Source organism: Stegodyphus dumicola, chromosome 4, assembly GCF_044657685.1.
Source record: "Stegodyphus dumicola isolate Sdum_Otavi_A_Nest chromosome 4, ASM4465768v1".
Lineage (NCBI taxonomy): Eukaryota > Metazoa > Arthropoda > Arachnida > Araneae > Eresidae > Stegodyphus > Stegodyphus dumicola.
Genome location: NC_140771.1, coordinates 244,019,948 through 244,047,446, shown reverse-complemented (window position 1 = coordinate 244,047,446; position 27,499 = coordinate 244,019,948). Strand labels below are relative to the sequence as shown.

The following is a 27,499-nucleotide window of genomic DNA, read 5'->3' as shown; positions in this document are numbered from 1 at the left end:
GCCAGTGCGTCATGCCCGAGTCAAAAGGAGAGAAAGAGAGAGAGACGGACAGGCAGACTTAGAGTGCAGAGTCGGGATGAGAAGGGACCAAAAAAATATCCCTGGCTGATTATCGTTTAAGGAGACTTCTGGAAACAAACATTAAATGCTGGACAGTGGAAAAAAGAGAGAGAGTGAGGGAAGCAGGGAGCAATAATTGGGATAGTGTAAGCGAAATTGTGAGCATTGTGTATGAATTGCGATAGCAAGTTACAGCAATCTGATGGAAGGGAGAATGTATTGCAGCTAGCAAATTTAGACTGTCAGAAAAGAAGGAAGTAAATGATGTAATTGAGGAGCAAAATTATCCTTAATGTGCTTCTGATTTGAAATTTCACTTAGCATTTGGAGGAAGTGAGAAAAATTGTGGTTACTAAGATGGTTTACGAAATAGCTGATTAAAAGTAAAAATAAGAAATGAAAATTTTATGTTTATATTTATATTTTTAATATGAGCTTATTACATTGTATTAAAACAGTAAAATTTTTTCAGGACATTCCTTTTCAACCTGTACATATTTCTTCTGACTGTTTCTAATCATCAAATGAACAAGTTATAGCTTGCAAAGTACGAAACAAAGAAAGAGTAATATTTTTTTTAAGGCCCAAAGATGCTGTTAGTCTCGAAATGCCATTTTGCTTCGAATCACTATAAATGCGTCATTTCACTTTTCATTCAAGTCTGTTACCATTTGGTAAAATGTAAGATTCAGACTGAATCTGTCTCTTGTGGATTAACAAATTAAGTTATTTGAAGGCAATAGATAGATTTCTTTAGAATATTCGTTTCTTACTTTTGAATCGGACTGATTTAGAGATTAAAAATGAATTTAATTCATGATTTATCTAAGTAAAAATATTTAGCACACTTACAGAATAACGTTACTTAATTTTTTATTATTTATGTTACATTTTGTAAAACTTTAATATTTTTTTTATTAAGAAACACAACGACTTGAAATCGAGCAGCAGCAATACTGTACGGAATGTACACAGACTGTCTGTCGGAAATTCTAAACATATGCTGTTTTCAAAGGATTTGTGATTATACTGTTGAATCGAATTTTATGTCGGGTGAGGGCGAAGAGCAGGATATTTAATAAATAAATTTAATACACAAAACACTAATAACAAAATAACAAACACAAACACACACACCAAAGAAAAAAAAAAGGAAAAGGGGAAAAAAAGGGGGGAGAAAGAAAAAGAAAATTTGTCAGCCATTTTTACTAAGAAAATTGAACATTGATACGATAAGCTGAGAAAAGACTGAAAAAAAAAAAAAAAAAAAAAAAAAAAAAATGTCTTTTAATGTGTGCCAAAACTTCAGAAATATTAGCGGCATATTTCTCTATAACTTTATTAAATTATATCTATATAGATGTCCCGTGCATCTGCTTAACATTTAGATTGTGAAGGCTCATCCATTTAGTCAATTAATTATGCACAGAAATGTTTGAATACCTTAAGGCAGCTGTAGTGACAAAGTTGCAAATACAATTTTTTGGGGTACCCCATTGAAGCATATGTCATCATAAGGTAATCTTGAATAAATATATTATTTAGTGTTGTACATTCTCTTTTGCTGCATTAATTATTAGAACAGATTAAGTTCTGATATTTTTTAGTGTATAAAATGTCTATCGCAGCTCCTCCAGGAATTATCTTAGGTTAACTAAATTTTAGCAAATATACTGCCATCTTTCGTAATCATCTGGTTTGATCAACATTTAGCGTTAGAAATTGCAAAATATTTCGTTTTGTTTAACGTGTCAGTTACCAGCAGCATACAATTTTACTGTATAGTACATTACAGTAATAACAGAGTATAATGTTTCTGAGCCTCATCTAGTTGAACATGTACTGTCAAATACGAAATACCATATTATGAAAGAATATTAGAAATCACGCAATATTTGAAGTGCAGTTAAAGAAGCATTTCTAAAATACAGATTTTAATTTCGATCAATTACAAGTCTCCGGTAGCAGAAGTTAACAGTAAGTAATAGGGCAACATTTGGCTTGATCCAATCGTCAACTCGGAGCGGTGTTGATTCAAGAAGGAGTAATATTCTGTCCCGAGGATCTGTAGACTATGTAGACTGGGCATTTCGCAGATTGAAGTCCTCAACTCATCCTCATTGCGAAAGCATCGGGGGAAAATTATTTCCAGAACAATCAGTCAGATCTCACCTTTTCTCGATTGTCTAGAAATTTTGAGGACCGTGCGGGCTAAAAGATGACCCGAATGTTTTGCGAAGTTAGCTGCATGGGGGGCGAACATTATTCTGCTGAAAATGTTGCTTGATATACCCCGAAAATACGATACTGAGCTAGATTGCAGTACCTCGTCATCAACATATCGGCTTGCCCACATTTTACATTGATATGCATTTTGAAAATAATGTATTGCTACTAACGGTATTTCAAATCATGACTTTGGGTTGATGAACTATGTAAATTTTATATTATCAGAGTCAGGTGGCCATCATTGCTCAGGCGAAATTGAAATGAGCACTGAATACCACACTGTGCTGTTCGTTCCAACAGGCAGATCTATACTACTGAAGATACGACTGTAGGCATTCACAATGGTGGTTAGAAGCAAGTCGCTTCGAGAAGGACTACTTGACTGCAAACCTGATTCAGCCAATCGATGATTATCTGTTGACATCAGAGCATCCTAACCTTTTACATACACAGCAAGATATCATCAACTGTGAAATGTGAGATTACAGCTCCCTGATGTCGAATACGTCTGTATATACATTGTTACTTCCTATCCCAAAAAGAAATCAAATGATCTTCTTCTAGTCATTAGAATTTGGTGTATGACTGCTGGATTATTTTTAAATTCTGCTATAATACATCGTGAATAGCAATTGGTTGTATGTAGTTCTGTAATAATACCTTCAACACGACCACCTGGTTGACAAAATCCTTCCACATGATGCTCCATTGCCATTTCCACCTATAAATCTTTATTCTGCCACAACATACAGCAGAAAAGAAAAAAATTAATTTTCGTCCCCTCGGAAAAAGGTCTTAACAGACTAGATTTCCCTTTTATGCAACGCCCAGATCACTTTTTGAAACTGAAATTCAACGCTTGTGCAACTTATTGGCCTGAAGTTTAAGTAGAGCTGAGGCAAAATTTTAGCAGTGTGTTTCTTCTCTGTGAGGTACCACATATTTACAAAAATTTTGAACATGAAATCCACTTTGTTTAATTAGATGTTCCACTGATTATATTGTAACGAATATGTAGCTTTTATACTCCCCCCCCCCGCCCAAAGAAAATTAACAGCAAAATAATAATTCCACGAAATTCTACGATTAGGGGAAGGATCAGAATCTTTGACTTTAACAGCTTATAGATTCACCATTCTTTCATAAACAATTAAATTATTGATTGTGAAATTATTATTAGTAGTAGCAGTTATTAATTTATTAGTTATTATTAATTATGATATTAGTTATTTCTGATAAAGAAATTAATTTATAATAAATACGTGTATAAGACTGGTATCGAATGCGTATTCTATAATTTCATTATTATTGAATTCATTTATTTAAAAGTGCGTTCTTCCATTATATTAAATTTGTCATCTCGTCTTTTAATAGATAAATTTAGAAAAAATATTGGTGATCAGAGATTTATTTTTAGCTATGCCATAAGATCGGGAAAATTGAAATTTTAGCAATACAGTTTGTATTTGTTATAGTTGGATATTTATTATGTACATATCTGTAATAAATAAACATCAAAAAGGCGTATTTTTTATCAAATGAATAACAGTTAAAGAAGGATCTCGTATGATTTGTACCATTGTTAATTCGAGCAATATCTTTTCTTTGTCAACGTATAAAACTGTCTGAAAGAAAAGAAATTTCTAGGCTTCTGTATACTGATAAAAACAAATAACGATTATATGATTTGTTTACTCTGACTGTTTTAAATCTATGATTACTCTGAAATAAAAGCTTCACTAGCACTGCATGCATTGCAACTGTGAAAAATTCTGAAGTCTCGTAAATGTAAATTTCTCAGGGTTATTTTGGAAACACTTGCAAAATATTTACAGTTCTAAAATTTGTGCTTTCCAGAAATAGGAGAAAATAGTCCAGCCTTTTTTTTTTTTTAACAAATATTAAATAACATAGCTAGTTATACAATCTCTTTTCCAAATTATTACAAAATTATTAATAATTTGCAAACTACTTGGCTTCCTCCTTTTGAATAAATTTCATCAAGATCAAGATTTCATTTCATCACTTTTCAAAAACATGAGCGATTTTTGCTTTCTTATTTTTTTCCTTTTCATAATTGGTAGAATTCATAAATTTTAAACTGCAATAGCTTGAACGAGAATTTTGAATATATTTCTCTATTTAGCTTCAATGAGTTGGATTTTGAAGAAATGTGTATTCAAATCATATAAAGGTTAGTCTGTCACACATAAGCACAGGGGGAGCAATCGATGGCAGTTATGTAACCGACCCGAATCGCTATCGACCCGAAGCGACAAATCAGGTGCGTCTCGAATTCTGTTGAAGGCTCTGTCGCGCGGAGGTAAAGGGAATTTGTCACCTTCGTCTCTCGACGCATAAATTGAGAAGAAGAACATGAAATAAATCAAAACCAGTAGGTGGGGATATGAGGGAATCCTGGATCGTCCTACCCCCATTGGTCCGAAACGCTGGCTATCGTCGTAGTGAAGTCCTGTGCCATTGGACGAGACGGCATTCGCGTGTTTCTTATTGGCTGCAGGGGGTCGCGGGTGAACGACCCCCCTTTTTTCTCTGGCACTTCGTCAGAACGAAAAGCTTACAGTAGGGAAAGGCCAGAGCTGGAACAAGGGGGTGAAATTTTGAGTCGGAGAAAGAAGCGTGGCTCGAAATTCGAAAAGAAAAAAAAGAAAAGAGAATAACGAATGAGAGAGAACGAACGCGAAGCGATGACAACACTGAAAACGAGGTCGTAAGAAAGATTCGTGTATTTCTTTTTTACCTGAGGTTGGAAGAAGTGCTTTTGGCGATCGCATGAGGAGAAGTGGAAGACTGGAGCTCGTGTGTGCACGTGCAGATTCGGAATGGGGAAGTAAAGGGAGACTCCATTGATATGGCGGCTGGCTCCGCGGCTGAGAGTGAAGTGGAGAAGAAGGTATGTTCATCTGCTTTATTTACAACTATAAAACGCGGCAGGTAGTGAGACAGTCACGAACGAAGAGCATAAAATTCGAGCCACTAGCATGGAGATCCATCAGAAGAGTGCCTCTCCGAAAGAGATGCACTAAAATTAAAAAGCTCTTTAATGTCTAGATTTCCTAACAATCGATAAGAAAATTAATTCACATCCCTAAATAATGGCCATAAATCAAATTTATCCACATCCAACAAAAGCTAATTTAATTTTATAAATGATAGATTAGGTTATGGACGCATAAATACTTTTTTTTTAATCAGCATTGTTTAAAGCTGCGCTCGAAGAAGAAATTTTGTATCAAAATTCTGCTATCGATGCCCGACAAATTTACTCTGTAACATAGCTGTAAGTTTAAAAGGCTTGCTTTGTCAGAAATATCAAAAACTGCATTTCTTATGCTGATGTAGCTTAGAGGATCAAGCCTCGAACAATTTATTAGTAATTTTGTCTTTACTCTTATGCATCCGACTCAATAAGTTAAAAATTATATTTAATGTTGTTGCCATATTTTGTATCTTTAGTGTTCTAAACATACAATTACATGTTAACGGAAAGTTAAATATAGTCGGTGCATAATTTTAAAATTCAAAAAACACAGAAAACGTATATGATTAGATGAAATAGACAAATATTGTGTTAAAATGTATTTCACAAAAGTACTGTGTAGCAAATATGGAGTTTGGTGGAGAATCAACAGCTGTTGGCTAAAGATTTATCAGTTAGGCTTTTCAGGCCTAAAGTCCTCTTCAAATAAGAGATTACGATAACAAGACTTAAGCAAAGAGGATTACAGAAAATACTATGCTTTGATTTATTTTTCCCACTGAAAGTATTATTTATGTTTTACACTCACACTGATATGCAAATAAATTGTTACGGTATGCATTTCAAGCTCGAAAATATGCTTTCCAATTTGAGAAGTTTGATAAAATTTTCATCATGAAAATGATCTTAATAATTTTATTACAGTTTGATGCTTTGCATTTTTCACCCGGATCTTAATATTTTGCTTATAAAGAATTTTTTTTGTATTCGAGAAAATTATATGGCTACTGTATTCTGATATTTATTCATATGCATAAAACCGTAAAAGTTAAGTATAATAGATTTAGCTTAAATGTGTGTTTTAATGTATGAAAGCGCATTGCTTTTCAAATCATATAATCCCATTGAAAATAAAGTTCAAGCTACTTGTTTTCAAACAATATGTTTCAAGGCCTGGCCGTGTTCGTTTAAAAATTCAGTATTTGAAATTACAAAATAGAAATAATGGACTATAAAATGAATGAAAAAAGAGAAAAATAGATTAGTGTCATAAAACTTGGTTTCATCCCTCTCTTAAATATTCTGAGCTAAGTAGATATGGTATGAATGCTATAATAGTTTATGCATGCTATGGATAATCTTATGTTGTGAAAATGTGAAAATTTGTATATTTAAAAGCATACTTTAGGAATTTTCAGTTTCTTAATATTCGGATATAAAATAATATGTAATATCCATTTTACAGTTTTATTTAAACTATCAAGAAACTAGTAATTCCTGGTAATGCATGTGTGTTTTATATTTATGCCATGTATAAAAATTTAAGATGTGCAAAAGATTAAATTAACTCTAAATTTTATACTGAATTATATTTGACCAAAATAGGTAGAAATTTTAAATATGTGTTAATGTTATGAAAAAAGGCCATAAGTTTTATTCAAACCAAGCTAATAACAGATGTTACTGGCGATTACCAAAGTTTATAAACATGAAAACGAAAACAAGTTTATTAAATGCATATTCTTGATTACTTTATGTGGCGACTAATAACTATTCGTGCTATTTATTGATTTATAAAAATCATTTACAGCAGCTATAAGTATTTCAATTAAAATAACCAGGCAGATAATTATTATGTACTTTTTAACATAAATACGATACATAACTTGCATGCAAGTATTTTAACTTGTATTGCATTATTTATATATTTATTTCTAGAGACATTTAACTCGAATTAGCTTAACATATTTTACTTAATCTCTTAGCTATTACATATTTCGAAATCTTAATATATCTATGAATAATATCTAGCCTCAAAATTATTAAAATTAAAACATTCGAATTTAATGCCTTTGCAAAAAGAGCACATATGCATTCTAAAAGGGAAACTGTTCTCTTTAAAGCCACTAAAAGTAAGTAATTCTTTAAGAGTAATCAAATGTAAAAATGAAAAATAAGAACTGCTATGTTTTAAAAAAGTTTAGTTACATTACGTTTTGTTACATTAATTGCTAACTGCTCCTAAAACGAATCCTAAGACAGCTCCTAAAATGATCTCGTACATAACGCAGCTTCTAATATGATATGCTAACTACGACAAGTGAATTCCTGTTGTACACTTGGACAAACCAGTTCCTAAAATTATAGAACAAATCTATTATTTAAAGGATGTTCTAAATAGAACAAATTAATTCCCAAAATTGCATTCTGACTAAAAAAATTACTTCCTAAAAGTATATTCTTACTAAGACAAATTAATTCGTGAAATGATATTATGTGTAAAACAAAATAACTCCTAAACTGATATTCTGATTCGCTAAATTAATTCGTAATATGATGTCATTCTGAAATGATGCTCTGATTTTAAAATGATGGAAATGTTCAAGAATTTTATTTGGAAAACTGTTAAATAGACATTCCAGGTAATTCTAAAATATACTTGAATGTTATAAACCATCATTGTTTACTATTTGCTTTAAAGGAAATTTAATGGCTTTTAAAATAAAAACCGCATTTAAGAAATTAGTGTGTTAGAATAAAATTATTGTTTTTACTGATTATTAGTATTAGTTTCAATATGAATGAGTATGCACATATGTGAACTTTAAAATAGTCCAAAAAAGTACAAAGGTAATTAATTCAATTGAACAGTTCAAGCAAAATGTTTTTCGAGTGATTTTTTTTTTTTTTTTTTTTTTAATTTTCTACCTGTTAGCCTGTATGTAAAGATTATGAACTCACTTCAATTTTAGATTTACTTGATTGATATTTCTAATAAAAATATCTAATATTTTTATCTAATATCTTTTTTCTAATACCTTTTCTCATGTTGATTTTATGTGTTTTCTTCTCAATTGAGATCGAAATGTTATTCGCATATATCTTCATCTGAAATGAAATATGCTTCTACTGTTAAAAGTACTGCTTTAAAATTGGTTATTTAAAACTTATTTACTTAATTAAAAGAATAGGTGAAGCCTAGATAAAACTTTTAAAAATAACATGGATTTCAATTTGCTATCCATTTACATGCATGCAGTGGTGTAAATACATAAAAATAAAATAAAAGTTTGTCTTAAGAATTTAAATTCCCTTACGAAAATTTTATATTTTTACTTAATTTTGTTATGAAGTTATTACTTAGTTCTTTACTACCAAATTTAAACCACGAAATTATCATCTTTGCAGCAATATTAAATAAATAATATTTTTGTTTAACCAAAACGACAAAGCAACAATAAAAAAATAGTGAATAAAAAATGTTATTTTAATTCTTAGTCTCTTGTATTCCGTTATAACATTGTTCTCATTTCTTTTCATAAACTAAGCTTTTTCTATTAATTTTTACCTTATTCAATTAGTTTTACACATTTTTAAACTCTTTTGCTGCATGTGAAAGTACAAGTGCATGTATCAGATTGTAAGGAAAAAAAATAGTCATGGTCAATTGAAAATTCAAGTGAATCAAACTGAAAAACTAATATTAACGTTCAAACATAATATCATTGTATTTTTATTTTTGCTATTAAAAATAATGCTTTTCGTTTTGCTCTCTCAGTGACAGAATTATTTCTAGAAATTACTTCTAAATTCATTATTTTATCTTTGTTAGTAGAATTTAAAAAATTGGATAAAAAGAAAAAAGCAAAAAATTTGCAAGTAATGCACTAAATGACGTTATAAAGGTAAATGGTAACCTAGAATACTCAAAAATGGATTTGAAATTTTAATACTCGTATTGAAACTGATTAACAAATTTACCTTAAAAAAAGTTTAAATATTCCCGGAAAGTAAAACTCTGCATTTTACTTTTTGGAAGATTTAGGCACTAAAATGTGAAAATTATGAATGAAATGTTTAGAATAGTACTTGCTCCTAGTGAATCATTTCTAGGGTAGTTACAAAAAATCAATAATTTAGTATATAAATGGTCATAATGGTTAGACTGGAGGCTTTTAATAAAGACAGCCAGATCTTAAATCAATTTTCTTTTACTTCGAGATAGACAGAGAGAAAAAAAGGGGTTAACAAGCCGTAATGACCAAATGTAAGTGACAAATAAGTTAATACAAGTCGAAATGACTTATTTACGGCATTTCAAGTCGTAATGTCATAAATAAATTATTCTCATAATTAATACAAGTCGTAGTCTATTTCTTCCAATATAGCGCTTTCCTCTTTAGAGTTTAATAACTATTTTTACTTCACTTTCCAAAAAACTCCCTCCCCAGACTCGAAACTTTAAGACTTAAAATTACATTTCTGTTTTTTCATAATGTGTACAGTAGACACATTTTCTGTGTAATAAACACAATATATTAAAATAATATAAAAATTATATTAATATAATATAATTTTTATACTTTAGAAACTATTTTAATTTTATACCTTATCCAAAGTATATTTTTCTCTAACTGCAGATTCTTCAAAATAAACAATTCAATTTTTGGCAACATTAACAATTTTATTTGAGCTTTTTTTTTTTAAGCACAAAATTATGTTAGTTATATCACCTTAACATTCGGTTAGTTACATTTTACAAAAGAGTTCATCGAATATCATTTAGGTGTTGCCATTCCGTTAAAACACAATTGTTTTCCCTTTAGTCGAGAACTTGCGATCTTCATTTTTTTTATCATCTGTAAAAATCATTTGTATTTAAAATTTAGAGAACTGAAAAACGACGTAACAAGAAATTTGACTTTCATCCCAATGGAATCGGGTATTTAAACTAAGAGACACAAAAATTATCTCTTCGTTTAGGAATTTTCCACTCATTCATAGAAATATAAGATCCTTTACTAGGCGAACAATAATACGCAAAGGCACAACATTTGAAGGGGAAAAAATGTAGATATTATCACCAATGGAACAATCACTTTCACTCCCTGTTCTAAGATTTATTTATAGGACATAAAGACCTCTGTGTCCCAAAAGAGATTTTTTTTCTTTGCTGGTATTTCTTTTGTTCTTTTCGGTAGCTTCAAAGAATTACAAGAAGTTGCGCAATTAAACGCTTTGTCTAAAAAATTAGAAGGCTTGTTTTAATTGCAAGTGCTACTAGTCTTTTAGCATAGGATAAGTTTTTATTTTAAATTAAAAATGAATTATGACATATATATTAGGAATTTACAAATATGAAAATCTCTCTTGGGGTAATTAAAAATTAGATTCGTGACGCTAAATGTAAACTTATAAGCTATTAAAATTTAAGATCATACTAAAACATTATGCATATGACACTGAAGCTGAATACTTATTAGTTTTTCTTCCACTTTTGTTAAGCATGAAAATCTGATAAGCATAGTATATACAAATACAGTGCTTATCAGATTGTATAAAACTGTGCTCATCAAATTAACTGACTATGTCTTCATTATGACATTGTCAGTAAATGTGCTGAGCAATGTAATCAGTTTATACAACAAGTAATTCCATATGATTTCAGTAGCCATGCTTTAAAAACCTGACATCGTCAGTAAATTTGCTGAATTTTATATCCGTCGAATACAATAAATCATTTTATATATTTTCGATATCCACGCTGAATATTTGATAGGTAAATCTGCACAGTGGGAAAGAAAAAAAGGCAAATAGAAAATTTTCTTTTATTTAACATTTGACAGTATTTCTGAAAATTTTAAAATTACTTTATGTAATAATGATTTATTATTTAAAATTTAAAAAAAAATTCTAATCAAAATTCACTGTTGGAAGAAATATATTGCATGTAAAACTATTAACTTTTTTTTCCTAATTCGTTGTAAGGAATTTGCAGCACAATTATAATTAATGTCAGAGCCATTTTTAATTTAGGATTGTAGCATAATATCATTACACCAGCTGTTTTCTTACTACTTTTCATAATTACACAAAGTTTATGCTGTCGATATACGAAAAGCTTAGTTTCATTCATTCATAGAGACATTATTTTCCCTAGTATAATATTAAAACTAAGTAGGATAATTATATTTACAACTAAAAATTCTATTAAAAGAAAAAAGAAATGAATGAAAACGAATTTCACTTCAAAAGTTGAATAACGAGATGTTGAGTGTAAATTAAAAATAAATCAATTTTTTTCCCACGGTTTACATTATATGTTAACTAGTCTACAACAAACGTGCATTTAGTTATGGAAAACATGTGTCTGTGTTATAGCAAGTTAAGTGTTATTAGCCCAAAGGAAAAGTTAGTCCCGAATGGGATATTAGTCTCGAAACAACATTTTATGTTGAATCACTTAAATGCGTTGTAGCTCTTTTCCAACTGTTACCACCAAATATTATCGCCCTGTATTCTCCTATGAAATATATATTCATATATTTAAAGAAATTAAGTAATGAATAATGTATGTATGTATTTATGTTTCTCGCATTGTGGGGGGAAAAAAACCAGAGCCATTGAATTTTGAATAATGTACTCCATGAGCACCTGGCAAGCCCGAATTTTGAATTTGTTTTATTATCTATTTCATATTTTGTTGTAAAACGAATTTTGGATTAACAAAATCAACGATTTCAAAGCGAGCAGAGGCAACAGTGTACGCAATAAAACATTTTTGTCTCCAGTACGAGAGACTGTCTATTGGAAATTCTAAACATATGCTGTTTTCAAATATTTTGTGATTTTACCGTTGAATGGGATTTTATGTGGCGTAAGTGCCAAGAACGGAGTATTTAATAAATAAAGTAAATGCACAAAACGTTAATAATAAAAAGACAAAAAAAGTTTTGTAAAGCCATCTTTAAGAAAACTGAATATTAATATGATGAACGGAAAAAAGACTTGGGGAAAAAAAAAAAAAAAAACACATAAATATGTACGCGAACACTTAACGCTGCTGGAGAATTCTAAACGCATACTGCTATACTGCTTTAAAATTTTTTTGTGATTTTATTGCTGAAATGTATATGGTATAAGTGCGAAGAAAATGGTACTTAATAATAAAGCTAAAAAGACAAAAAATAGTAGGTTAGTAGGAGTGAACTGTAGCAGCAGACTGTTAGAGTGCAAGCTCAAGGAGAGCGTTAAAAACCTTAAAAATCCTTTTGGTCCACCGTTAAAATCTGAAACCTTTCAGGTTTTTCTTTTCTCCTTTTTTTTTAATTTTACTATTAAAGACATTCACTCTTGGGCAAACTGTTTCAAGAATTCATAACAATTGTTTTACTAGGATTTTTAATGGAAACTTCAAAATTAATTGGATGCAGTTTACAAATATGTGTAACTACTGTTTATGTATATATATATAGCAAGTAATTATCGCTATTGATCGGAAATTAGTTGACTTTTCAAGGGGAACAAACCAGCTCCCGTTCAATGAACAATAATTAATAAATGCGAAGGTGACTTCCTACGTATGCGTTCCCTCTTTTTTGATACTTCTACTAAATTTATTAGGAGATAATATAATCAATATTCCTTAAGTGTGTGTGTGTGTGTGTGTGTGATTATGGCAAAGCCTCGAAGGCTATCTGCCTAAGAGGAGGGATGCCTTCGTGGAGGACTTTATAAGGAAAACTGGCTCGTATACACGTTACACATGGGGAAAACCACGAAAACGCCCATGCAGCCAGCCCGTTCGCGAGATTCGAACCTCGGACCGAACTACCTCGGACCTCGGAACCTCGGACCGAACTACTGTTCAGCGACTTTACCGCTCGGCAGCTGATGGGCCCTTAAGTAAAATATATAATATAAATCGTTTCCAGTATATGTGTCTGGGAACTAGTGAATTTTTCTGTTGCGTTTGTACAATATTTCTGACAACATTCCAGTTTAGCCTATGAAATCTTCCTTTTGTAGACTGCGCGGTTTTTCCTGAAAGTCAAATATGACTGAAATTAAAAGAGTGGAAGAGTGTATATATATATATATATATATATATATTACATTCACACATACAATTAAGGATATATGAGACACATTTCAAAGCTAAATCTTTGAAATGTAGGAAAAAGCTGATAAATTTGACGTCAACTCTCTTTCATATATTTACTGGAAATAATTGAAAGCAGAACATACATATGCAGTTTATACTACTTCTTGCATTTAATCACACTGTAATATTAACACATTTATATCACATTGTATTATAAGCAATATGATAAAACAAAGGCTTCCACCATATTTTTACTTAAACCATTAAAAATACTTAATTTTTACTTAAACCATTTACTTACCATTAAAAATTACTTTTGAATAATAAATATGCTATTACTATATTTTGAGCACTTTTTTTTTTTTTTTTTTTTGTATACTGTATGTCGCAAGGAAATCTAATTTAAAAGAAAAAACTAAAATTCCAGACTTGATATAAAAGCTTCCGCCGTCTTTAAACCCATTATGTGTCCATAGAAATATAACCACGTATATAATAAATTACTAATTATAAGACAAATAAAATAGCTTTCAAAGGAATTATGACAAAACCCTTATGTTTAAATTAAGACTAGGGCATAGAATAGCTGGAAAATTCGTTAGAATGTTTGTGAAAATGCTACCAATCAATAAGGGATTAAATTCTGAAAAAAAAAAAAAAAAAAAAAAAAATTGAAATGGCCAAACAAAATAACCTCTCTGGTATAAATAAATGAAAGTGGAGTAAATATTCGAGTAAACATATCCAGTCAAAGATAAGCATAACGAAAACATCTCTACTGAAGGTAAAGAATTGTTTTGTTAAATGTATGTGAGCAAGAATTAACCAAACAATTCAAAAATGTTGTTTACTGCTCTTTCTTGTTACGCTGTTCTTGTTTCGTTTCCAGTTGCGTTCTAAAAATCCCTTCATCATTATTTATGGATTTCCTGGACCTGGCTGATCCAGAAAATCCATACATTATGATGAACTTGTTTTTTGTACAATTGTAACAACTGAATTTTTTTATAGCTATTGCATGATAGCTATCGCAACTAGATAAAATCTATGGATTTTGAATTGTTTAATTATTTCGGATCGCTTTCAAAAAATTTACCTCGCAGTAAATAATTCTGAAATTTTTCTTAAAACATTATTTTCCTTTTAATTTTTCTCTTCACTTGCCTGTCTGGCTTTTCTTTCTGCGTTTTTCTGCCATTTTTCGTTTTTCTGTTTCATCATTTATTTTCCTAGATTGATTTCCTTGATTTTATATTCTTTGATTGATTACGTACTCCTACTGGTCATACGTTGTTGAAAATAGTGTATTACAATTATCATAGTTGAGATGTGTGTGTGTGTGTGATTATGGCAAAGCCTCGAGGGCTATCTGCCTAAGGGGAGGGATGCCTTCGTGGAAGACTTTCTAAGGGAAACTGGCTCGTATACACGTTACACATGGGGAAAACCACGAAAACGCCCATGCAGCTAGCCCGTTCGTGGGATTCGAACCTCGGACCGAACTACCAGTGTTCAGCGACTTTACCGCTCGGCCGCTGGTGGGCTATCATGTTTGAGAAAACTGTGAGAAACTAAATCAAATTTCTATAACCATCAATGGCACGCCAAATGTTGCTATAAAACAAAAAGGAAACAGACAAACAAGCGTAAATAATCCCTGCTGTAAATTAAAGGTCTAAAAAATTTATAACTGGGTTCTTTATTCATTTTTGCTGCCAGTTATTTTAATTTGTTTGGTATTAAAATAAATCTGTAGAGTGTCATTTGTATATCCATTCTCGGCCATGACGGCTTTATTTGGAATTACCGCTTCGAGGCAGTCATTTCTGCTTATGAATTTCAGTAAATTATGTCTTATTAACTTTCATGTAAAAAAGAACTTTATTTCCAAAAATTAGAATTTAGTTGATTAACAAACTCAACGATTTGAAAACAAGCAGTGCCAACACTGTTTGAAATAAAACATTTTTATCTTCAGGGCACGAAACTGTTGCCATTCTGAAAATTATCTTTAAGTTTTAATTAACAAACTCGACTCTATGAAAGCAATGTGTTACCGCGGCCGGAAATAAAATGCGTTTATGTTCTACGCGCCAGCGTTTTGCCATTCAGTACAGCCTAAGATACTTTCAGATGTAATCTGAAAATTTATTGTGTAATAAACTAAGCGATTTAAAAGCAATAAACACAGTTCTTAAGAATATTTTATTCTATTGTTAATGTGATTGGTTTAAATAAACATGTATTAAAATCATGATACGTATTCTTAGAAATATTCCATATTTTTATGAAATTACACTAACAGAGATGATTAAAATGATGATATATTCTTTATGATAACTATTTTAGAAGGCTGGCAGCACGAGAGGTTCATTTTTAAAGAAAATAATATAGGGAATAAAAAAATATGCATGACAACCTCTAACACTCTATCAGGGATTTTAAAAGATATGCTATTTTTAGATAGTTTGTGATTTTATTGTTGAATAGAGTTTTATGAGGAGAAAGCGCGAAGAACGTGATATTTAATAAACAAACAAAAAAAAATTGTTACCCATCTTGCTAAGAAAACTGAATATTGATATAATAAACTGAGAAAAGACTTTAAAAAAATGTAAAAATGTTATGCCAACACTCACGTTTGTACGGTGAGAGGAAAACGGGAAAAGTTATTGCGCATTTCAGCAAAGATATTTATAGAGTTGAATCCCTTGTTTAAATTTTGAACAGTAACTGGGCAAGAACTAACAGCATTATATTTAAGATATAAAATATGATTTAATTCCTGATTTTAATTTAGCTACGTCCCTTTCCTGGAATCTCAACTGTATCACTTGAAATTTAATCCACATGTTATCTTATTAATTCTGGAATGGAGTCAGCTCTTGCCCAATCACCTTTCGAAATTGAAACAAAGGATTTAACTCTATAAATATGCTTTGCTGAAACGTGCACCCACGTTTCCTGTCTTCTTCTCGCTGTGAAAAGGCGAGTTGTTCATTTTTCTTATAGGCTTAAGTTACAGGTGACAGGTAAGTAGATGATGGTCTACCTACCTATCACCTGTAACTTAAGGTGCCTATCACCTGTAACTTAAGCCTAGGTAGGAATTAGATGATGGTTTTATGATACTATTTTTGGGCCTTTTTCTTTTTTTTTAACTGATTTTCTTTCTTGCCAAAAATTACAAATACGAAATCAAAAAGATCTGATGCTCTGATGCGGACACCACATGAATTCCTTGTATAATCTATTAAATTATCCCCCCCCCTTTTTTTTTTTTTTTTTCTTGGCTGCACTTTGTTTAAACTTACTTCTTCGAATTATTACAGCGTAATTAACCCATCCCCAAGGTGAGTTGAAAATGACATCCAAAAAACGTTCTCCAACTTTCTCTCGTAAAGGAACCGGGAAATCGCATTAAAGATTGGATATCGTTAATTTTCGCAAATTAATTTTTTTAACCAATGAATATGTAGCAAATGTAACCAAGCAAACAGCAGATGTAACCAAATGAAAATATTGTATATACCAATGTAACCAAGGATCATTTAGCAAAGAAATACGGGAAATGTAACCAAACCAGCATATAAATGAGCGTCAAAGGAAAATGTAAATGTAGTAAAAAATGAAAAAATGAACATTATTAGACTAGAAAAAGTTATAAATAGCATTCAAAAATTATATTTACAACAAAACTTAAGCAATGTCATTGAGTTCAACCTTTAGTCAGGCAGACCATTAGAACCTTTTGCTATTTGCCAGAGTTCATCTAGCAGACACATCGTGTTCTATCACTACTGCTATCACCCGCTTTTTTCTTTCCATTTTGTATCTTTCGTGAACATTTTTTTCCCTGACGTTTTATGATGAAAATTTTTACATTCTTCTGCAATAAAAAAATTAACATTTTTAGCCCAAAGAGGCGTAAGCTCAGAAAGGGCTATCAGTCTAGAAACGGTGTTTTGTGTTGAATCACTGAAAGCGTTGTATCATTTTCCCAGTTGTTGCCACCAAATATTATGCCTGCATTACATTTAAAGAAATTAAATAATGAAGAATCTACATGAAAGTATGTATGTTTCTCGCATTGGGAAAAAAATGGAACCTAGAGCCATCAAATTTCGAATAATGTTGTCCTCCATCCGAATATGAGCCCGAATTCGCAGTTTGTTTTATCGTCTATTTCACATCTTGCAAAACTTTAATGAATTTTTGATTAGCAAACTCAATGATTTCAAAGCCAGCAATGACAGCACTGTACGGAAAAAAAAAAAAAAAAAAAAAAAAAAAAAAAAAAGTATCTCCAGCGCGCGAAACTGTCTACCGAAAACGCTAAAGATATGCTGTTTTTTAATATTTTTAGCTCAAAGAGACATCAGCCCAAATGTTCTCGAAACGTGTATGTGTGTAAATGAAAAACGGGCGTAAAATAAAATCTGAAAGCTTTCAGATTTTTTTTCTTAATTTATGTGTGTGGGTTTTTTTTTGGGGGGGGAGATGCACAGGACGCAGTTCATCTGGAACCTGGTTAAACGGGAAGTGACTATATGTGCAACACCAAGTACTTGAAAAATAACTTTAAGGGATAAAAAAAAAAAAAGGGGGGGGGGAAAGAAAAAAAAAAGAATCTGCATCTGTACTCTAGCTCAGCATTTTTAAGTGCCAGGCAAAAAAAGCGTTACAAAACAAGACCCCCTTTCTTTCTCCCTCTCTGTCTATTTTCCTACCTTTAAATGAAACCCTCCCTTTCTGTCTTGCAGAAGAATGAACTTCACTCGCTCTTCAAACTGAAGACTCATCACCAAATAGAAACATGCCACTCGAATCCAAACGTTTTGATTCATTTCTTTTCTTTCTTTCTTTCTCCTTTCATACATATTTTTTCCTTGCCGCGAATTATCGCAGCTAGTAATAGAGGAAAATATCTTTACACAATCGAAAATAAACAAAAGTACTGCTAATGGACTTCGCTCCTACAAACTAGTTTATTTATTTATTTATTTTTTAAGCTTGTGTGTCTATTTCGTAGAAAAATAACGATCTTTTTTTCCTTAGATTCTGAAAAGTTTTTTTTTTTTTTTTTTTTTCCCCTAAGCAATAAGTGTTTGTAATTCGAAGCGTATGAAGATATCCCCGTTCTCATTAAATATTTCGATAAGCAGATATCTTTCTAGGAAATAGCCAAATTATTACCATTTGCTAGTATTTGTAACCAAGTTATTAACATTTGTTAATTCTTCATTGCTTATTGTTTAACGTGAGCGAAAAAAATATGATATGTATTCCAAATCATCACTTTATAGAAAACAGTGACTGAAAATGAATTTTAATATAAAATTACAAAAAGTTATATATTTTCTAATCAAAAGTAACCACCTTTAATTTAACATCTTCGTCAAAAGTTAATTTTCATCCTGTGTCGAATGCTAGGCAGACTTTTTTTCAGCTTTTTATCTACAACATGTTACATTGTTTTCATAATAGGTGCCAAAGATAAAATACTTCTAAAACTTCGATTTATTAATTTACAAAAAGTCACAAAAGGTAATTGGTGTTCCTCTGTCAAAAGATGCTTTTCTCTATTCCTGAATGGCAACACGAGAAGTAATAGAGAAAGTAGTAGATTGATTTAGAAGACGATAGATGGCCATAATGTGAATTAGAATAATCTTTTGATCTGTTGATGCAGCTTGTTAGATTACAGTAGATTCATTTGGTTGGCGATATCGATTATCGCCAACCAAATGTGTGTCTTTGAAGTTAGAATAACCACTGAACTTTATATGTAGGTTTTAGATGCGGCCAATCTTAGATATGGAAACATTTACTTTTTAAATGTTTCCATTTTCAATTTTTTCACGATTCATATTTGATGTTTCTTTTTAAAAAATTTTCAAGATTCATTTTTAAATGCTTATAAGTTACTTGATTCAACTAAAATTCTACTAACTTTCTCAAAGGACATAATATATTCAATAATCCATTAGTAAATAAATTATTGTTTTATTACTTTGCACCTTTTGCTCAAGTATTGGGCAATTTATTAAGATTTATTAATATCTTTACTATTATGTTTTACATGGCTGGGAGAGATGTGTATTTTTAATTTTATATGTTGATGAACTGTGCATTTTTTTGCTTTAAAAAGTGGTTGAATTTTCTTCTTCTTATGTTGCTGTTAAGGTTTTTATGGCTTTAGTTAATCTGCATGCAATAGTTGTAGAATTATCAACAATGTAAAAGTGGTGGTAGGCCTAACGAGGCCATCATTTGTTTACATTTGAAACTATTAGTAGAGAAGTGAATTAAGTTAGTTGGAGCACTAACTTCAGTGTCTTTTTGCTCAGAGTGAGCGATGTTTTAAATGTTCTGTTTCATGCCTTTATTCTTCACTAGCATTTTACTCCTTGATTTCCTATATAATAAAAAACCTTTTGTAGCATCAGAAGAAGTATTTTATTCATTCCCTTTGAATAGATTTCCAAAATCCAAGGAAGGTTGTCTGTCGACGTCTGAACAATCCACTTTTCAAAAGTCCAAAAGTGCAAAAATCCATGGGTGATATATCAGAAGATTTAGTGGGTATATGAGTGAAGGATATGTCCTTGCTACCTGTTTCTTTTTCCATTTTTTCCAGGAAATTAAGAATGGATTTTGACATTTTTGAATGGATTTGTTCCATTTTTTCCAGGAAATTAAGAATGGATTTCCTGCTCCTTGCTTTGTCTTGATGCAGACTGGTGGCACTGTGGATACAGAGAATCTATTTCACATTTAAAAAATTAGGTATAAAATATGCTCCTGGTAATATGTGGAGCTGATCTTAAAATTTTTCTCCATCCTCTTATTTTTAAATTGCCAATACAGGGAAAACCAGCAACAATAATAAAGTAACTATATAGTTACTTTATTATTGTTGCTGAAAATACTAATTATTAAATAAATTAAATATTATAATTATTAAATACTATTATTATATTATATTATTATATTATAATTATTAAATACTATTTATTGTTGCTGAAAATACTTAATTATTGCTGCTTTATTATTAAATTTTAAGAAAGTTATTTATATAAATAACTTTCTTAAAATTCTTTGAATCATGTTTTAAGACTTTTTGCTCCTCTTTGATCATAATAAATGGATCTCTTTTTATTGCATTCATTTAAATACATCCAAGATTCCTCTCTGGTGACAACGATTTTTTCATTTTTTGCCGGATAAATTTTTCTCAAAGAATTTTGCAGCACGTTCTGCCTTCTGCGAAATACCACGGAAATAGAAGATTTATTTTATATTTGTTGTTCTTTTAAGATTCAAATCAGCATTAATCACTTTGTTTACAGTTGGCAGAGCATTTTTACTATTTTGTAACTATCTTTTGACTTGGCGGATTTTCTTCTTTTAATATTAAAGATCTTTCTTACCTTTGGAACATTCGAAAGATTCCGTTTTTAACTTGGATATGTATTTGAAATAATTTTTCCACTTGAAGCCAGATTTTGACGGATTTTTCCCCCCTTTCTTTTCTTTCGGAAAGAGCACAAACATAGCTTCATTCACTGCTTCTTTAAAAGTGGAGTTTGCATAAAAACAAAACTGTCAGTAGCAGATGATAATTTATATTTTCAAAAATATAGCTGCAGTTAAAAAAGATTCCAAGCAGACGGTTTTTTTTATTGCTAAGCAAAATCGTCTAAAAAATTTGCGAACAACCTCTGTACTACGAGCAGAACGCTGCAAACAAAGAAAAAATAACTGTAATAATAGATCGAGGGTAAAATATGAATTTGAACGACTCGCTCCTGAAGATTGGGCTGATTTTACTGAAGAAATAATATAAAGAAGTATTACGCAGGTTTCTCAATTTCCCACAAATATTGTAAGAAAAACAAATATGCAAAGATTAGCACATCCCTCTCTCTAATGTATGGATTGGAATAGCCTGTGTTGTAAAAATTCTGTGTTCTCAAATCTCAATATAAATAATTAGAAATATAACAAATACGACATAAATAAACACAAATACAGTATAAATAAATAGAAATATAACAAACCCAGTATAATTAAATATAAATAAATACAGAATAATATAAATAAATGGAAATAAAACAAATACAATATAAATAAATACAAATACAATAAATATGATATAAATAAATAGAAATCTAGCAAATACGATATATTCTCCAAACGTAAGCTCACTTTTTTCTTATTAATATACATATCTTAGCTAAGCTCTAATAAATTCAATTCTAACAATTTTTATAAGTTTTCTCCTTAATATATTTCTTAATTCTACAAGAAGCTTATATGATTCTTACTGTCTTAAATGTTTGTAAATTGTGTGGCCTTTTAAATATAACATCATTTAATTCTATTACTTTTAATGAAATATCGCTTTTATATGCATGAAATTCATAATTTTAACAAATTATTTTAATCAATTACATGAATTTTTTCATTAATTAATCAGGCATCAGCTGAATCAGTCCTGCTTACATCCATAAAATAAATAAAAGTAATAAATGAATAAATATATTAAAATGAATACGTTACAATCGTAAAGAATACTTTTCATTTGCAAAATTCCGCATATAATTTCAAACAAAAATCTAATTATTTTGTTTTTCTTCTTACAGATCAGTTTAATCAAATCATATAATTTGTATGACTTAAAATTTCCTTATATTTCCCGGATTATTTACAAGCCGTTCAATTCTTGTGTAAATTCAGCTTCGCTGTAGCTTCAGCTCACTCACTTTATGTTGTAAAGAATTAAAAGTTACAATAATGAATTAATACCTTTTAAAAAGGTAGTTTCGAAATTTTGTGCCAGTGGTTAGTTAATGAATCAATAAAGTACACTAAGCTATTTACGAGCTGCCTATTTAAACAAATATCAAAGGTAAAGAAGAATTTTGAAACGGATTTTTTTTGCAGGTTCGCTGCCATCACAGAAGCTCTACATAAATACTGGGATATTTATGTACAGAATCCTAATATTTATGTACAGCGATCTGTGCCTTGCAGTGATAAGAATTTAAGGGATAAAACTTTGAAGAAAAGAAGTCACAGTTAATGTACAACATTTAAACAGTTAGGCAGAATTAATGTCACACTTAATGTAAAACGCAATTAATGTACATATTACATTTGTTTTATTTTCATTTGATTTCAACGCTATCCAATATAGCAGTCGAAGAATATAAAAAAATCATTTTAGATATTTTAATAAATGCGATAATTCAAAAGAAGAAATATGAAATATAAAGAATTAGTAATTGTCATATTAATAGACACATGAAAGAAAAAGTAATATGTAATAACATAATCTAGTTTAAAGATTTAATTAATTAATTGGCAGCCTTCTACAACGAAATGATTATTGTTAAATAATTCAAGTAAAGAAAGTTCTTAACTGTGGGAGAACGTCCTCTATTGGGGGGGGGGAATTAAAACTTAGAGAAAATGATCGAATAGATAAACATTGTAGTACAGCTGATATAATATTCTTCTATGCATTAATTTTATGTATTAATTAATTAATATCCAGTATTGCAGTAATTAATAATGGCATTATCAATGTATATTAGGGTCTTATCGAAATTATTATTATATTTATCATATATTTCATTCCATTCTGTCCTGAAATATTTAAATCTTTCTCATAAAAATGCCTGAAACATTAAATTCGAATGGAAGGCGATAACAATTCAAAAGTAATGAATGAATAGGCGAATAAATGGGACAGCATTTATCTCGATGTGCAAATTATGTAAATTATAATTTCTTGCGGATTCGGTATCACTCATATAGCAATAGTACACTAAATACGTTTATTTAATTTGAAAGTGTGTCAGGAGTTCAAAGAGAAAAGAAAGAAAAGAAGGAAGAGAGAAAGAGACAACAAATGAAAGTCACTCTTAAGAAGCCAATAGTGATTCGTTACACTCGTTCGACTATTTGATCAGCGAACGGATCATGCTGACACGTGCGTCAGCTGGGCGCGTTAACCCCACACATCACCTGTTCCCAGATTTGGCCTCTTATCGCTCGCATGGCATTCACGGAAGTCGTGATAGTTTAGATCTTGCTAATGTGAAACTGCGTTATCGAATGAGACGGAAATTTATTATGCGGAATTAATAACATGTATGTATGTATATCACAAGTACTTAATAAATGAAATAAGCTCAATTAAATCCGTGAATTAAACAACGCTCGGAAAGCTTAAGTAGTAATAAGGAAGGGAGAAAAAATGTACAAAAATGTCTAAGAGGTTTTAGATTTTAACGGTACTTCGTCCAAATGAGTTTGTTAAGGTTTTTTACATTCTCGGTGAGCCCGCAATCTACCAGTTTGCCCTTGCACTCCTCCTGCTAAACCATTTTTTGGGGAAGGGGGAACTCTTCTGCTATAGGGACAGGATTAAGAAATAAATGTATGTATGCACCTGTATACGTATGTCTGTATATATTTATGTGTATACCCACAAATACATATGTTTGTACATACATGTGTACATACATGAAGACATATATGCATACGTACAGGCATACATACATTTCTAAATCTGGTCCCGATAAAAAAAAAAAAAAAAAAAAAAAAAAAAAAAAAAAAAAAAAAAAATTATTTTATTTTATTTTATTTTATTTATTTTTTTTTTTTTTACTTTCTTGTACGAAGTAAAAAGGAAGTATTGTAATCACGAAAAGCTTCAGGCAGCATATTTCAACGAAAATATCCACTTTGACCGCTTTCGAATGCAATTTAACGATGTTTTTGCGTGATATCTATACGTAAGGACAGAATAAAAGACTCTTTTCCTCCAAAAAAACTAAAAAACTGCTTTAAAATGAATAAAATTATGATATAAATTTTTAAAAGATATAAATTTTGTGCATTCTGAGTTATAATATGAACGAAATATAAACCTAGCGCCAGAGTGTCGCTGTGGTAAACAAAGTGAATTTTAAAGAATGCGTTTATTCTATTGTGGTTTATGCGCTGTCGGCGAAGTAGGTTTAATTCAATCCAATAAGCTTAAATTAAATGCAAGAAAAAATGCGTATAATTTAATATTCCGTACAAGGAAGTCGTGGTGTACACATCAGATTTTTTGAGTTTTATTATTAAGCATCATCTTGTTCTACAATCTACATCTATACAATTCAGCAGCAAAATTTGAAAAGTTTTAAAAGCAGCATAGCAGTATGCGTTTAGAATTTCCCATGTAGCGTTAAGTGTTGGCATATTTTTTTAAAAATCTTTCTTCACTTTATCGTATCGATGTTCATTTTTCTTACTAAGATGGCTTTACAAAACATTTTTGTGTTTTTATTAACGTTTTGTGTATTTACTTTATTTATTAAATATCCTGTTCTTGGAGCGTACGTATTCAGTCTAATAAGTTAAATGAAATGCAAGAAAAAATGCGTATAATTTAATATTCCGTACAAGGATGTCATGTGGTGTACACATCAGATTTTTTAGTTTTATTATTAAGCTCTATTTTCTTCGCACTTACGCCATTTACAATTCAACAGCAATAAAATTTTAAAAGCAGTACATACGTTTAGAATTCCCGATGCAGCGTTAAGTGTTGGCATAAAAACACTTCTTTTTTTCAATCTTTTCTCAGTTTGTCATAGCATTTTTCAGATTTCTTACTAAAATGACTTTACAAAACATTTTTTTTTGGTCTTTTTATTACTAACTTTTGTGTGTTTACACTTTATTCATTAAATATCACGTTCTTTCGATTGAAAGGCAAAATCACAAAATTTTCCGTACTGTGTTTCCACTGCTCGCTTTGAAATCGTTGAGTTTGTTAAATCAAAAATTCGTTAAAGTTTTAAAAAATATGAAAAAATAATAAAACATTTATTATTAATTTAGAATTAATTGTTATTAACTTAATGCTTCATTATTATTAACTTAATACTTAATTATCTTTAATTTTTTTTGGTTTCTCTTTCACTTTAGTGTATTAAGTTATATTTCACTGGAAATGTATCTAAAACTTCATAGGTCAAAATAAAAATTTCCTTAATTATTAGTAATAACAGGTTATTATTATTATTATTATATTAATAATAACTACAACTTTTGGCTAATGTAATAACTAATGCAAAATAATCACATTTACTGGTAAATATTAATAAATACCACTGCAGTTTGGTCAGTGCAATTAATTAAGCATAATAGACGGAAATCCAAAACTCTAATGTAGTTTTAATGTCATGCGATAGAAAGTGCATGAAATTACATGCATTAGCAGTTTGATTGCAATGAAATGTGGTCAATATAAAAAAAGATGTATGTTATACAGTAATAATTACTATTATTTATAAGTTGCATTCATTATTTATTACCTCAAAGAAATTACATTTCACACAAAAGCTCAAGGCGACACTAACAAACAGCAAATTGAAAGCAAATTACATTACAAATATAACTTTATTGCATTTTTAACAAATTACTTATTTTGATAAGAAGAGCGACTGTGGAATCTGATGTTACAAAGGATTTTTGAATTTTTACATTTGAAGCGATTTTTATTATGTCTCTCCGGTCGTTAGAAGTAAAAATTACGCTGTTCTTGTGAACCGGAAGTTTCTGTTTAAGAACCCGGAAGTTGATGTCTAGAGGTACAAAGACTGCTCTAAACAACTTTACATGTTTACATGTTTTCATGTTTAATTGCACTGACCAAACTACAAACAAAGAGAATTTTTTGATTTGAATACTTATGGTGATGTTTAGAAGATGATTTTTACCCTTTCTGTTTGTAATCATGTGTCCGGGAACGAGATTAGTTTTGCAATTGAATTTTCATGGTTGGCAACATTTTCTTTTTCTTCTGCTTGTGCTTGTTTTACTTTGAACCTTTAAAAAAAAAAAAAAAAAAAAAAAAAATTGATTTTCTCCAAAGTTTTTGTTACGAAAAAAAAAAAAAAAAAAAAAAAGCTTTAACTTAAAATATTGCTCTAGTAGTTTCACGAGACTTTCCAAAAATATTCTATGAAGTATTATGAATTAAATGCACTAAACGTGAGTTTATATTGTAGAGACATAAGGATTTTTTGGGGGGCCGCAGAGATGAAAAATGCAGAGACATTATGTACTTTTTGGAAGCAGGCAAGATGAAAAATGAGCAACCGCCTTCGCCGGGAATCGAACCACGGACCTCTGGAATACCGGCCCAGCGTGCAGTTACACTTCGAAGGCACGCTAGGAAAGCGGGAGAAATACCTTATTATATATATATATATAAAATTTTTTCAGACAATTTTGTAAATAAGAAAGAGAGAAATTTCTCAAAAAATAGCAAGTGCATGTACTCAAGCAAGAAATTTTACTTTATCATTTAGATTTTAGTCCATTTAATTCCTAATACCTTAATAAATATACGCGACAAATATCTGACAAATATAAAATGTGGGAACATATCTAATAATCTTGAAATTTAACACATTTTTAACCCAAAATTTAAGGAAAAGCCAAAAAATTATACTTTGATAATATGTTTATTTCCTGTTACTATCATTTTAAGTATATCTGTTAAATAACACCAATAATAGATTGACTTACTTTATTTTCCTCAATTTGGGTGTCGAACATAGACGGCTTACAATTTTGAATTCATGCCACATTCTAAAAATTTCTTTAATAATTTCATTGCCAGAATCCTGGTCATTGTCACTTTGAAAGATGCATGGCGCTTCAAATATTGTCCATCCAATGATAAGTAACTTCCTCTTCCAGTTTTCTGTCTAAAGTTCTTAACTGAACAACTTTCGTTAATTGGTCTTGATAAACCATTAAAGTCTCCCCTCCCGTTTGTGATTGCATGTCAATGAGATCAACATGACTCCTCAAATTTCACTCAATGTCTTGTCTTTATAAAAAAAAAAAAAAAAAAAAAAAAAAAAAAAAAAATCTGAAAGGTTTCAGATTTTAACGGTCGCCCAGAAGGATCGGCTTAGGTTTTTTACGCTCTCTCCGAGCTCGCAATCTACCAGTCTCCTCTTACACCCACTAATGCTAATTTTCCTTTTTTTGTCCTCGCATTTATGCCACATACAACTCAACAA

At 30.3% G+C, this 27,499-nt stretch overlaps 1 protein-coding gene across 1 annotated transcript in view; it reads left to right on the top strand.

Annotated features, from left to right (window-relative positions):
* Nucleotides 1-4,881: 4,881 nt before the first annotated feature.
* The window catches only part of LOC118193347 (uncharacterized), a 39,520-nt gene continuing 16,902 nt past the window's right edge, over nucleotides 4,882-27,499 (top strand). The window contains exon 1 of the mRNA XM_035364425.2: nucleotides 4,882-5,203. The gene's annotated coding sequence lies outside the window, so the exon portion shown is untranslated. The remainder of the gene's footprint in view (nucleotides 5,204-27,499) is intronic.